Source organism: Tenrec ecaudatus, chromosome 2, assembly GCF_050624435.1.
Source record: "Tenrec ecaudatus isolate mTenEca1 chromosome 2, mTenEca1.hap1, whole genome shotgun sequence".
Lineage (NCBI taxonomy): Eukaryota > Metazoa > Chordata > Mammalia > Afrosoricida > Tenrecidae > Tenrec > Tenrec ecaudatus.
The window spans coordinates 107,755,832-107,768,260 of NC_134531.1; the positions used below are offsets into that span (position 1 = coordinate 107,755,832).

The window sequence follows — 12,429 nt, forward strand, 5'->3', positions numbered from 1 at the left end:
GAAGTGCATTTTGCTGAAATTGACTATTAATGCCAAGTCTTTCTATGCTTTTGTTTTCTCTCTTCATAAATACACATTTAAAAGATTCAAAGTGTATCCACATGGTACAATAATCAGAGGATATTTTTACAAGTGACTCTCATGTATGTATGGTTCCTAGGCTTCATTGGCTTAATCAGAAGAGTTAATATTTTAATACTGAACAAATCACAGTCAGATCAAAATAGTGGATAAGTTTGTATTGAGCCTTGTAGTTTACAATGCAAAGGTAAAAGGGAAATCAATTCTCTTTAACCAATATTTTACAGAGTTGTAGTAAAATACTTTAGATTTCCAGGCTATGGGATTACATTTCTCAAAAGTCAGGGATCAAGTCTTGGACAGGTTTGACCTTCTTACTAGTTGACTCCTCCCTTAAACACAATGGTCACCAGCTCTAGTTACATGGAGTTTCTTCACGGGCAGGTATTATCATTCTAGCTGTTGTTCTTAGACTTGACGTGCTGCCAATTCAATCAATATCCACTAATTCTACTTCAAAAACAAGTTTTGCATTTGGTGTAATTTTGGCATCAGGCTGTCCTTTCTTTCCGTAAACCCATTCTGGTTCAATCTCTAGTCGAGCTTTTTCTCCCTTACGCATCGTCAAGAGTGCTTCATCCCATCCTCTGATGACTTTGCCAACTCCAACCTTAAAACTCAAAGGCTCGGAATTTTTCTTCTTCTTGGCACTTGTTTGGATGTTCGTATCAAAAACAGTCCCATCCTGTAGTGTTCCTGTATACCAACAATGAACAACATCGCCCTTCTTGGGAAAGTTGGTTTTGTCTCCCTTTTTCAGAACATATTTTGTATATTTTGGTGGACCCTCTTCCAGAGCCTCTTCAGACTTGTTTTCTTTGGATTTGTCATCAGTAACCTTCACATTTTTCACCTGCTCACACACTTTATTTATGCTTTCGGTGCCTTTGAAATGCTTAGTTTCAAAAAGATGGGTGTAGGCTGTAACTAGATGATCCTTGTTTGCTGTTTTAGCCACATTTTTGATATTTCCTAATAGTTTATGTTCTGCAAGAAACGAGTCCGAGCCGTGATCCTGCAGAAATTTGATGATGTCCTTCTTGGGCAGCTGCTCGCTACGAAGCTGCTCCACGGTCCAGGCCCGCTGGGGAATGGCAGCCACCATGTCTGCCCGTGCCTCCGCGCCACACAATTCTTCAAAGAGATGGGAAAATTAATCACTAGCTGTATGAAGAGAAAAGAAGTACAGGATAACCAAAACGCCATTGAAAAATCAAAACAAAAACAAAGTAGGAGACTTTTCACTCTCAAATTTTAATGCTACTATATAGTCCTGGTAATCAAAAGAGCTTGGTATTGGAACAAAGACATTAAGAATAATGGATCCGAATGATGGTCTCCAAAGTGCAACCGTGTACTTACAGAACCTGATCTTTGATAAGTGACTGAGACACATGAATGAGGAAGAGATAGCTTTTCAGCAAATAGTGCTGGGCAAATTGGATCTCCACATGCAAAGGAATGAGACAAGCCTCACATTGCACACCATGCACAGAAAGGAATCAAGATGGGTTGAAGACCAAATATAAAACCTAGAACCATAAAGACTGTCAATGACAAAGTTGGGACAGATTAAGGGCCTTATACAAGGCATAACTTCAGTACTGAACATGCTGAAAAGCAGCAACACTGGAAATCAAAATAGAGGACCAGAACCTTCAAAAATGAGGCATTTAGGCACATTAAAAGACTTTTTTATCATAAAAGTTAAAAGAGAACCTGAAGATTGGGAAAAATATCTAGTAATGATGTTTTAGATAATGGGTTATTTTTTAAAATCTATAGAAAATTAAAATCTTAGTAAGAAAAATACAACTAATCCCATAAAATGGGCACACATCATAAATTGACACTTTACTGAAGATGACATTAGGTGGCCAACTCTTATATGAAGAAATGTTCGCATTCATTATCAGAAAGAGAAGTACACATTAAAATAATGACGAGATACCACCTCACACTGACATGATTAACAAAACTCAAAAAACAAAAAATAGTAAATCCTGGAGATGAAATGGAGAGATTAAAACACTCGAATGCTGGTGGGATTGTAGAATTATACAACCACGATGAAAACTGGTATATACAGCATTTCCTTAAACAAATGCAAATATCTTTTGATCTTGCAATCTCTACAGTTGATATATACCCTAAATTTAAAAAAAGAACAAAACACAAACAGACATATGAACTTCTTTGTCATTTGTGGCCCTTTCTATAATAGCAAAAAGATGGGAACATTAAAAAACTTTACTAGAGAGGAAAGAATAAACAAAGTTTGGTACATTCATACAATGGAATATTATATATTCTTTAAAAACAATGAATTGTCAAACACCTTAAGACATGGACAAACTAGAGAACAGACTGCTTAGTAAAGTTATTCAGCCTCATAAAGATAAATATGTTATGACCCCACTACTGAAAAAAAAAAAGAAAAATGGTGACATCAAATGACAAAACTTTAAAGACTGTGTCATGACTAGTGTCTTTGGGGTTGAGGCACTGTGCTGGGGACAGGAAACTGTAGAAGGAGGAATGTGGGGGAAAAAGAAACAGAACCACATGTACAAAGGGTAGTTAATGAGATACTGTTACTGATTTGATTTGATGAGATGGGCTTTCAGCTTAGAATATATTTAGAGATTTTTGGAAATAATATAAGCCGTGAAATGAAAAAAATAAAACATATATAAGAAAATTAAAACATACGTCAATAAATAATTTTTTGAAAGAAAATGATCACAGCCTTAAAATCCTCCAGATTAAGAAAAAATTGGGAAGATATATATAATTGTTAATTATTAATTATTAATTTCATACATATAAAGCTGAATTCTACATATTAACTATTTTATGTATGGCATCCCATTAATTGAAGAAGACATACAAAAGCCAAAAGATGGTATTAACTACAAAAATACATTAACCAGAAAGTAAATATTACAAAGCTGTTTTTTGCGGGTGTGTATGTGCGTGTATGTTTCTTTGAAATTGTTTATGCAAAAAGTTTAGGATAATGTATACTAGTATACTAATAAAAATTAGCTGACAAATAGTAATTTGAACTGTCCGTTGAATGAGGATCCCTACTGGTACAGTGGTTATGTATCGGTCTGCTAACCACAAAGTCAGCAGTTTGAAACCACGAGCTGCTGCCCCAAACTGAGAGGATGTTCTCAGGGCACCTAAAGAGTGAACTACTTGATGACAGGGTTTTCTTCTTTTCCCAGTCGTCCCTTCTATAATGTTTATGATGGATCAGTCCTCATTTGCCTCTCTTTACTTCTAACTCATTTAAGCTTTCCAACACCCTTACCAAGAATGTAAGATGATAATTTGCTTTGATCAATAGGCAAACAAGCTCAGGAGAATTAATAAAGCAGTAAAGAGATTTAAAATCCAGGTAATCTTACTGAAGAAACAGTGACTCTATATACTAAAGATTCAAATATAATGCGCTAATGATTCAAATAACAAAGTGTAATTTAAAAATACCTCAATATTATATTGTTTTATCTTTTTGAAAGAAAAAAAAGTAATATACATTTCCCTAAGGCCTATGTTTTCATTGGGAGCTCTTATGGCACAGATGACTAGGCTTGGGGGATGCTGCTGTAAGGTCAGTGATTCTCACCAACCAGTGACTCTGCAGTAGAAAGATGAGACATTCTGCTTTGGAAACCACATGAAGAAGCCCTACTCTGTCCTGTAGGGGTATTTTGAGCCAAAATTGACTTGATGACAATGGGTGGAAAGGTAGTTTTTGGCAACTATAATGGGGAAAATTGGGTAATTATAAAAAAGAATCTGATGAGAAAAAAAAAACACAGAAATCCTAAGACTTAGTGCAGATAGATACCCCTGTGCAGATAGATAGCCCTGCTGTAGTAGGAAGTTTTGCTGACATCTTTTATATGATTCATCTGACCTTCCTGTCCTCTGCAGACACTATTGGGAATATGATGTCCGTGGGCCACTCAAGGAGTCCTGGTGCTGCAGGTATGCATCAAGGTGTTAACCTCAAGGTCAGCCGTTCAAAACTCTCAGCTGCTCCAAAAGAGAACACGCTTTCTACTCCTGTAAAGGATCACTGTCTTGGAAACCAGTGGAGGTCATTTGACGCTACCCTGCAGGGTTGCTATGAGCTAGAATGGCCTCTAGGGCTCTCCGAGACTTGTGAGTTTTCTGATGGAGCAACAGAAGCAAAGCTGGCCACGGAAGCCTGGATTGCATTCATTTGCAGAATTTGGGGGAGATCACATGCAACCAGGAAAATCAGAGAAATAGGCTCTGAAAATAATCAATAAAAACCCCAAACTGGATGCCAATAACTTAGCCAGGAGTACTATTAAGGAAAAGTATGTTTCAAACAGTACAACTAATACATTGCTGCCTGTGACCACAGGTCTACCTTTATAAATGCTTTGTAATTTCCTCACCTCTAAGTCCTCAGAAAGTAGCATCTGATCAGTGATCCTGACTAATAAAACTGTATCCCAGACATCCGGGAAAGGAAACCGAGGGAGGGTTCCTCTCTTTCAGAGCCCTGCAATAGGAGCCTCTGCCCTGACCAAGAAAATCAACTTTAATGATAGGTTGCCATCAATTGTTCTATTCTTTCTTTCAAAGTATTAAGCTGCCAGTATTCAAACGACCCTTATTGGATCTATGCCACTCATAATATTGTACTCTGAAAAATAGTTTAAAAATTGCAGATGATAACTAATGGCGGCACCACTGTATTTATTTGTCCACTACTGTATACTCTTTACCACAAATCTGGCACTCCACCAGTGCTTTAGATAAACCATTCCCTATCATTATACTTAAAAACTGCCGAAAGCAAACACTGTCCTATCATTCACTTTGATTTCACTCTGCAGCAGTGATAATATAAGACATATGTGTAAAGCAAGAGAAAAGCTCTCCAAAGTGGCAACGCAACCTTGACCAGAGCAGTCACCGTTCATAGTCCATTATCTTGACCAGTGTGCTAGATTGCATTGCACCACAAGCCCTGCTTGAGTTTTCACTGCCTGGATTCTCAAATAGAACAGACCACAAAGTGAGCATTTGATTATTTTTCTACTAAAATTTTTAAATGGCTAATTTTACTCTGTAGCAAACACTGTCAGTTCCCTACCCATATGGGAACCCTATCTCTTGTCATTTTGTGTGCGGCTGTTCCATGATTCGCTGGAATCCCTGCAATTTCCCTTATAGCATAAGCCTCTAAATCTCCTTAGAAGACTTATATCTCACTATTGAATCTACTTTGCTTATTTATTTGCATAAATTATTAAAGGGTCCTTTGTTCCAGGGTTTACAAATTCCTGGGAAGCACCATTGTCAGTAACTGGCTTGAATAGATGTCTGAAGCCTAGCGCCATTATGTTGAAGGAGACAGCCTCAAAGGTCTAATTGATACACATTTCAGAGCTCACTTCTAGCAGCAAGCCAGAGTTACCATCCATGAAACGTGGCCTGAAATGTTGTCTCCGCTTCTCTTCTCTTTACCTGGACTGTGTGCGATGTTCCTTAACCAAGAGATCGACTCCTTAACAACCACTACCACAAACATCCTCACACCATGGTGTTTTTATTATTATAACTAATTAACATATGTCTGAAAAGGAAACATTCGAATCATGTTGGACAGATCAAAACAACCACGAAACTGATACAGAGAATTGATACGAACCATAGTGATGGGAAGTTAACAACACATGCACTGTCAGACCACAAGATGTGCAATGATATAGCTCATTCAAAGTGGTGTCTGTACTACTGAAAACTCCCCACCATTGACGATTGATGCCAATATTTCTAATGTAAACTGTACAGTCACAATCAGGAAAAAGGATAAAAAAATGTACTGGCCTCACTTTAATAATTAGCCCCATGTAAAAGGAAGAAGGGTAAAAATTGTGCAGAGTCATTATTCCTGGGACTGCATATAACAATACTTCAATTTGCTCTAGAATTTATCCTCATTTTTTTTTCTTGAGTACTCATCTTCTCTACCATCTTACAGTCTTTATATACATAACCCTACCACTTTTTAAAACATAATTCAAAGGCCAGTTATAAGATTATATGGTACCCATTTACTGTGTTTTTTTAATTTTCTTTTTCTGAACATTATTTAGTAGTTGATCAAAAACTTACCCTTTTTACATCCTATTTAATATTGTTTTTCTTTCTTTGGCCTTTAATATGGCTTAACACAATACCTTGATAACAATTGGTATAATAAAATTTGTCAAACTAGAGCATGTGTTTGGAAATTTTAGGAGAGGGTAGACTCAACATGATTTAGCAACTGGTTCGATATTCACAGTAGAATGAGTATATACAAGAGATTGCAGTTAAAGAATAAAAAATAAAAGCAACAGGCTCAGCTATTAGAATGGCTGGCAATAATTTAGTTTTATACATACTAAGGAGGACCCTTTATATCTTTTTTATATTGAGAAGTGAACTTCAAACCCAGAAAATTGAGACTGAAAACTCTAGTGAGAGCTGATGTTATTGCTCAGAATATAAGCAATAAGTGAAGTCATATAAGAAGATGATATAAATGGTGGACAAAATATGCCTTGAACAGAAATGAAGTGATTAAAGCATTTTGAGAAGGGAGTATTAGAAGATTCAGCCTTTAGAAAGTAAGGCAAAAATAGATAAAATTCAGGATTGCATAAAGATTAGGAAAGTAATAAGTGCCAAAGAGTATACAGAAGAAGAACTACATCTTAGAAGAAACCATCCTTTTTGTAAGTTGACACTTATTAATCCAAAAGATAGTAGTGTATTTTATGTGTCAACTGGGTTGGGTTATAGCACCCAGTTGTTTGGTTAAACAGACCTAAAGATTGCTTGAAGGTATTTTTTTATGTGATTAACTTTTTTCAATCAGTTGACTTTAAGTAAAATTATAATGCAGATGGGCCCCATCCAATTATTGAAAGTGTTCAGATGAAAGACAGATTTTCTAGAGAAAATTCTGTCTCAAGTTTATTAAATAAGAATCCTCCAGGCTAATCTAGAGATTCTAGGCTTTTAGTCCTGAATAACACAGGTGTCAATTTCTTACTATAAATCTCCTTATCTGAATATATTAGGTATTATGCCACCACCTGTTTTCTAGTTTGCTATATTGTGTTAGCTTGTATATTGCTGAGATGCTCAAAGTTATGCCACTGGTCATTTAAATACCAGCAGGGTGACCACTGATGGACAGGTTTCAATGGAACTTCCAGACATAGGTCCAGACTAGAAAAGATGACCAAGAGGTAATATTCTAAAACTAAATGACCAATGGAAATTTTATGATTAGCTGAAAACATTGTCACATAGAGTGCTTGAAATGAGTGTGCAAGGCACACTGATACAACTGATGATGAGCTGCCTACTCAGAGTTGACATTAATGTCAAACCATATTGATAATTTAAAATGGTTACAGGAGTATACTGATGGGAACAGCCAGCAATCCCATCGACAGTCAGAGGAGGACGTAGGTCAAAGGACACCGCAGTTGGTGTTAAATGGATATTAGCTGAACAGAGAGAAAACAGCAAAGATGCTTGACTGTGTAGAAACATTATTCATAACACATTCTGCATAACCATGCAGAACATGAGAATTCCAGCACTTTCATTTTGCTCGTGCAGAACCTGTAACTAGACCAAGAGTCAGTCATTCTAACAAAATGAGGAGATTTTTGCATAGCTTCAAATCAGAAAACATGTATCCAGGTTGAATCCTTTCACCATAGTTACTCGATAGTATGCTGAACAAAGGCCTTGCAAATGGGGCTGTGTGAAGAAGAACACCTCATAAGATCCAAAGACACCATTATCCTTCTATAAACAGTAGAAGGATAATGCTGCTTGCTGGCAGGGAAGACTTGAAACAGAAAATCAAAGACTACAGCTTTAGTTGTGGATTACACCTCAATATACAGGCAACAAAAATCCTCAGCACTTACTCAGAAAGCATACTCATGTTAAATGGGAAAAGATTGAATTTGCAAAAGATTTAATTGTATTATTGTGCAAGTCCAGGTAGACTAGAGAAACAAATCCATAGAAACTCATATGTATATAAGAGAGAGTTTTATATAAAGGAAATTATACATTAAGAAAGCATCCCAACCCAGGCCAGGCCCATAATTTGAAATTAGCCCACATGTCCGATACCAATCTATAAAGTCCTCTTCAGACTCATGAAATACAGGCAAAGACGCCAAATGCAGGACAATCACAGGTCAGTGGGTGGGAGGTCTTGTGAATCCAGTGGCCTTGTAAGCATCTCAGCACAGGCAGGGGGCTACACATGGCTGCTCTAACACACAGGCCTGCATCAGGGTAGATCCACGTGGTTTTTCCTCAGGGATGTCCCACAAGGAGTCAACCTTATCAGCAGAGTCTCCAAGGGAGTAAGAAGGAGCGAGAAGTGTCTCCTGCCCCCAAGGACGAAATCCAGGAGCTACCAGAACTTTCAGGAGAAGACCCTGCCCAGACAGAGTTTTCATTGGGAATGATCTGATTGACATACTAGACTCCCCTTCTCCACCTTCAATCCTCCCAAATTGACCAAGATTATGTAACTGCCACAATTATTATCCATGTACAATGCCAATGGAAGCATCAGGCAAAATGCCAACTAACATATTGAACCTATTTGCTGCAATAGGCCTCGCTACAGTGTTAACAGTGAAAGATATCAGCCTGACACAAGCACTTGTGCCTTCAATCAGGTCATATGCATGTGTCAATTGGACACAAAATAAGGCAGGATTAACAAGTGATTCCTTTGTATTTTTGTGTTGTCAAGGAATATCGAAATACTATTGATTCCCAGAGGAATGGTGAGGCTTTTTTTCTGAAGCATTTTAGGCACATTATCAAGAGTAGCCAGTTCCTGAGCAAGGGCATCATGCTTAGGAAAAAGAAAGATCAGTAAATAATTAAAGACCCTCCATGCGAGAAATTGATCCAATCGCTTTAATGATGGGTTTAAAGACAGCAAGAATTGTGCAGATGGAAAAGTGTTTCATTCATGTACGTAGGTCGAGGATGACTCGACAGCACCTAAACAAAATCCCCAAACAACATATCTTACCCTACTTGCTTTGTTTCTCCGGAGAACGTTGACTAATTTGGACAGAATATAGTTCCCATGCCCTTTAAGCATGCACAGACGTGATAGTTACCTGCTCCAAATTTGAAATCCTCCTTTTCTGCCACCACCATGAGAAGAAAACACCTGCTAAACTCCCGGGTCTAATTAAAATAGGAGCCTCATGGGACTGACTAGGCATAGCAGCTGGTCTCTATACCCAGTGAGGGTGAGTGCAGAGTGGAGACCCAAAGCCCATCTGTAGGCAACTGGACATCCCCTTATAGAGGGTCACAGGGAGGAGACGAGCCAGTCAGGGTGCAGGGTTGCAACGATGAAACATACAACATTCCTCTGGTTCTTAAATGCTTCCTCCCCCCACTATCATGATGCTAATTCTACCTTCCAAATCTGGCTAGATCAGAGGATGTACACTGGGTACAGATAGGAACTGGAAACACAGGGAATCTAGGACGGATGATCCCTTCAGGAGGAGTGCTGAGAATGGAGGGTAGAAGTGCTGGAAGGGTGGAAGGAGGGTGGAGGGAAGATAGGGGAGAAAGGGGGAACTGATTACAAGGATCTACATATAACCCCCTCCCTGCGGGATGGACAACAGAAAAGTGAGTGAAGGGAGACTGCAGACAGTGTAAGATATGACAACAAATATTAAGTTATAAATTATCAAGTGTTCATGAGGCAATGGAGATCAGGGAGGGAGGGGGCAAAATGAGGAGCTGATATCAAGGGCTCATGTAGAAAGTAAATGTTTTGAGAATGACAAATATGCTTGACACATGGATGGATGGATGGATTGTAAAAAGAATTGCACAAGCCTCCAATAAAATTATTTTTTTAAAGAAATAAAAATAATAATTAAAAAGATTAAAAAAAACAATAATAGCAGACCTACCCAGCAAACACACAGGTGTGTAGAACAAGTGGCTATTGCTGTGTGCTACTGTGGGTTTTGGGGGTTTGAAGAACCAAGAACCGACTCATAAAGACACCAGAAATGTTAGCAAAATTCCCAAGAATGTGCTAATAAGCACTAAAAAATCAGTCTTGAAGGATGCATGAAAAAGAATGAACTGGATTCAGCAAACAATTGGTCATTGAAGAACTGAAAATGATAAGATACAAACTTTTTAATTCCAAAATTGGAAGAAAATAAGTAAAGGGTAGATGGTAACATAACCTTATTTTGAATGCATGATTCAGAAATTAGACATCCACATATATAAGTTGGCATTTGAATTCTTAGGCCCAAGGAGAAAATTTTGGCCACTTAAAGGATAGATTTTAGTTAGGTCTGTGATAATCATATTGTACAGAATATATAGTTTTGACTCTTTTGTCATAATTTATTTGGATAATATATATTTTCTAAAGCAGAGGGAAAACTACCACGATCTTACCTGAGTAACAGCAACTTTATAAATTAGAAACAGCCCCCAAATGAATGAAGCAAGGTGATTCACATGAATGCTGGAAAGAATGGCTAAATGTTGCCAATTTGGCAAATTGGCCTATATGCAAATTAGGCTGGTTTTAAATAAAGAAAATACATCAGAGGGCATGCCTGTTCATTTATTTTGACATTTTATAATTTAGTCTAATTATTTGTGAAATTCTAACCCATTAAGCTGGCCTTTGGTAGTTTGTGGAAAATAATGACATTTTAGTCAAAGAAGCACTTTCCCTTCCTATAGCATATTCAGGCCAGTCTCTTAGTGGCATAATTAATTAAACACTAAAATGTCAAGTCTTACCCCCATCTCCGTGCATTAGTGAAAGATACATATGAACTAGAAAGCAGGGGATTTAAAATGCGTTCCTAACTAAATCCATCGTTTCCAAAAATGAATCAGGGAAATTAATTCTCTGAACACTGCATGAACAACAGATTATGGCTAATTATTAGCCTCCCCTATAAAATATACCTCCTTACAGCTTAATGCATCTGATTCACCATTTTGCTAGCTTCTTAAAACTCTGTGTGAGCTGATATTTTAAAGCACTGTGTCACTCTTCCTTGACAGCACCTTTGCCCCAGCAAAGCCTGGAGCAAGGATACCTGGCCTTTCGGCACTATTTTGCTCACTCTTGTATTAGCACCATACCCTGCACACACTTATTTTAAGAACAAGTAGTTATCATTTTTCTTAACATTGAGTCAGTTTCATGTTTACATAATTTACTTCATCTGAAATAATTCCTAGTTTTGTCAAGAAAGCAAATATACTTTTCTCACTGCAAATTACCACATCAAGAGCCACCTAGCAACACTTCCTTCAACTTGGTTTTCTGAGTAAACAAAGCTCGCAGCGTAGTCTCTCATTAATGAGGGATGAATCTGAGCCTTTTCTGATAAACCGAGGGCCTTGCCTATTAAACAAAGATGATGAAATTGATCCAAAGGTTGCACAATCTGGGCAGCTCTCTTTGCTTTTTCTTTCTCTGTTTGTGCTAAACGACCTACAGTTTACATTCTAGCACACATTTTAAAATATGTGCGGCCAAGCATAGGAGCTTACGCTGGGTATAGCAGGATGCCATGTTCATTGGGCAATGGGTAGTAGGCTCATGACGTTGGCATTTTTAACGGTAAGTTGGGCTATCTACCTGATGAGCCTGTGAATTCTACGGTCAACTTCAAGAAGAACTTTTGTTTGAGATAATATAAATTTTATGTGCACAACTGAAAGAAAAACTCAGTAATATAAACCAGTTTTCATTTATAAAACTTATAAATTAAAAAGAAAACAAGCATTATATCTTCCATGGGGCCTTTTTCAAATAAATGCTATGATACTGATCATCACTGGCAAAAACAACCACCCATGAGACCTGCATCATGAATGTTTCCATCACCTTTAATTATCTAAATAATATTATCTCAGGATAGAAAAGGACCTCATGAGTTCGCTCAAGTACCTAGGTCAAGTTGAAATGATGCTTGGGCACTGCAGTGATGTGGAAGTGCTTGCTATGGCTCGATCTGTAGTCTTTGTACCACACCCTTTAAACGGGTGGGATCGCCCAAATAAAATGTAAGAGGACTCCAAGTGGGACATGGTCAGCTTAAGCACCCCTCTGGGTATTAATGCGAGCCAGCTCAGAAGAAGGAATAAAGAAGCAGACAATCATCAGGAAGAATCGCCACCAGCAGAGATCTTGTGAGACCTCTTGCCTGATATGTCAGAGATAGCAGAGGCGGCAAT

General features: G+C 37.8%; 1 pseudogene; it reads right to left on the reverse strand.

The window, feature by feature from the left end:
- Positions 1 to 511: 511 nt before the first annotated feature.
- LOC142440926 (peptidyl-prolyl cis-trans isomerase FKBP3 pseudogene) lies at positions 512 to 1,186 on the reverse strand (annotated as a pseudogene).
- Positions 1,187 to 12,429: the final 11,243 nt, after the last annotated feature.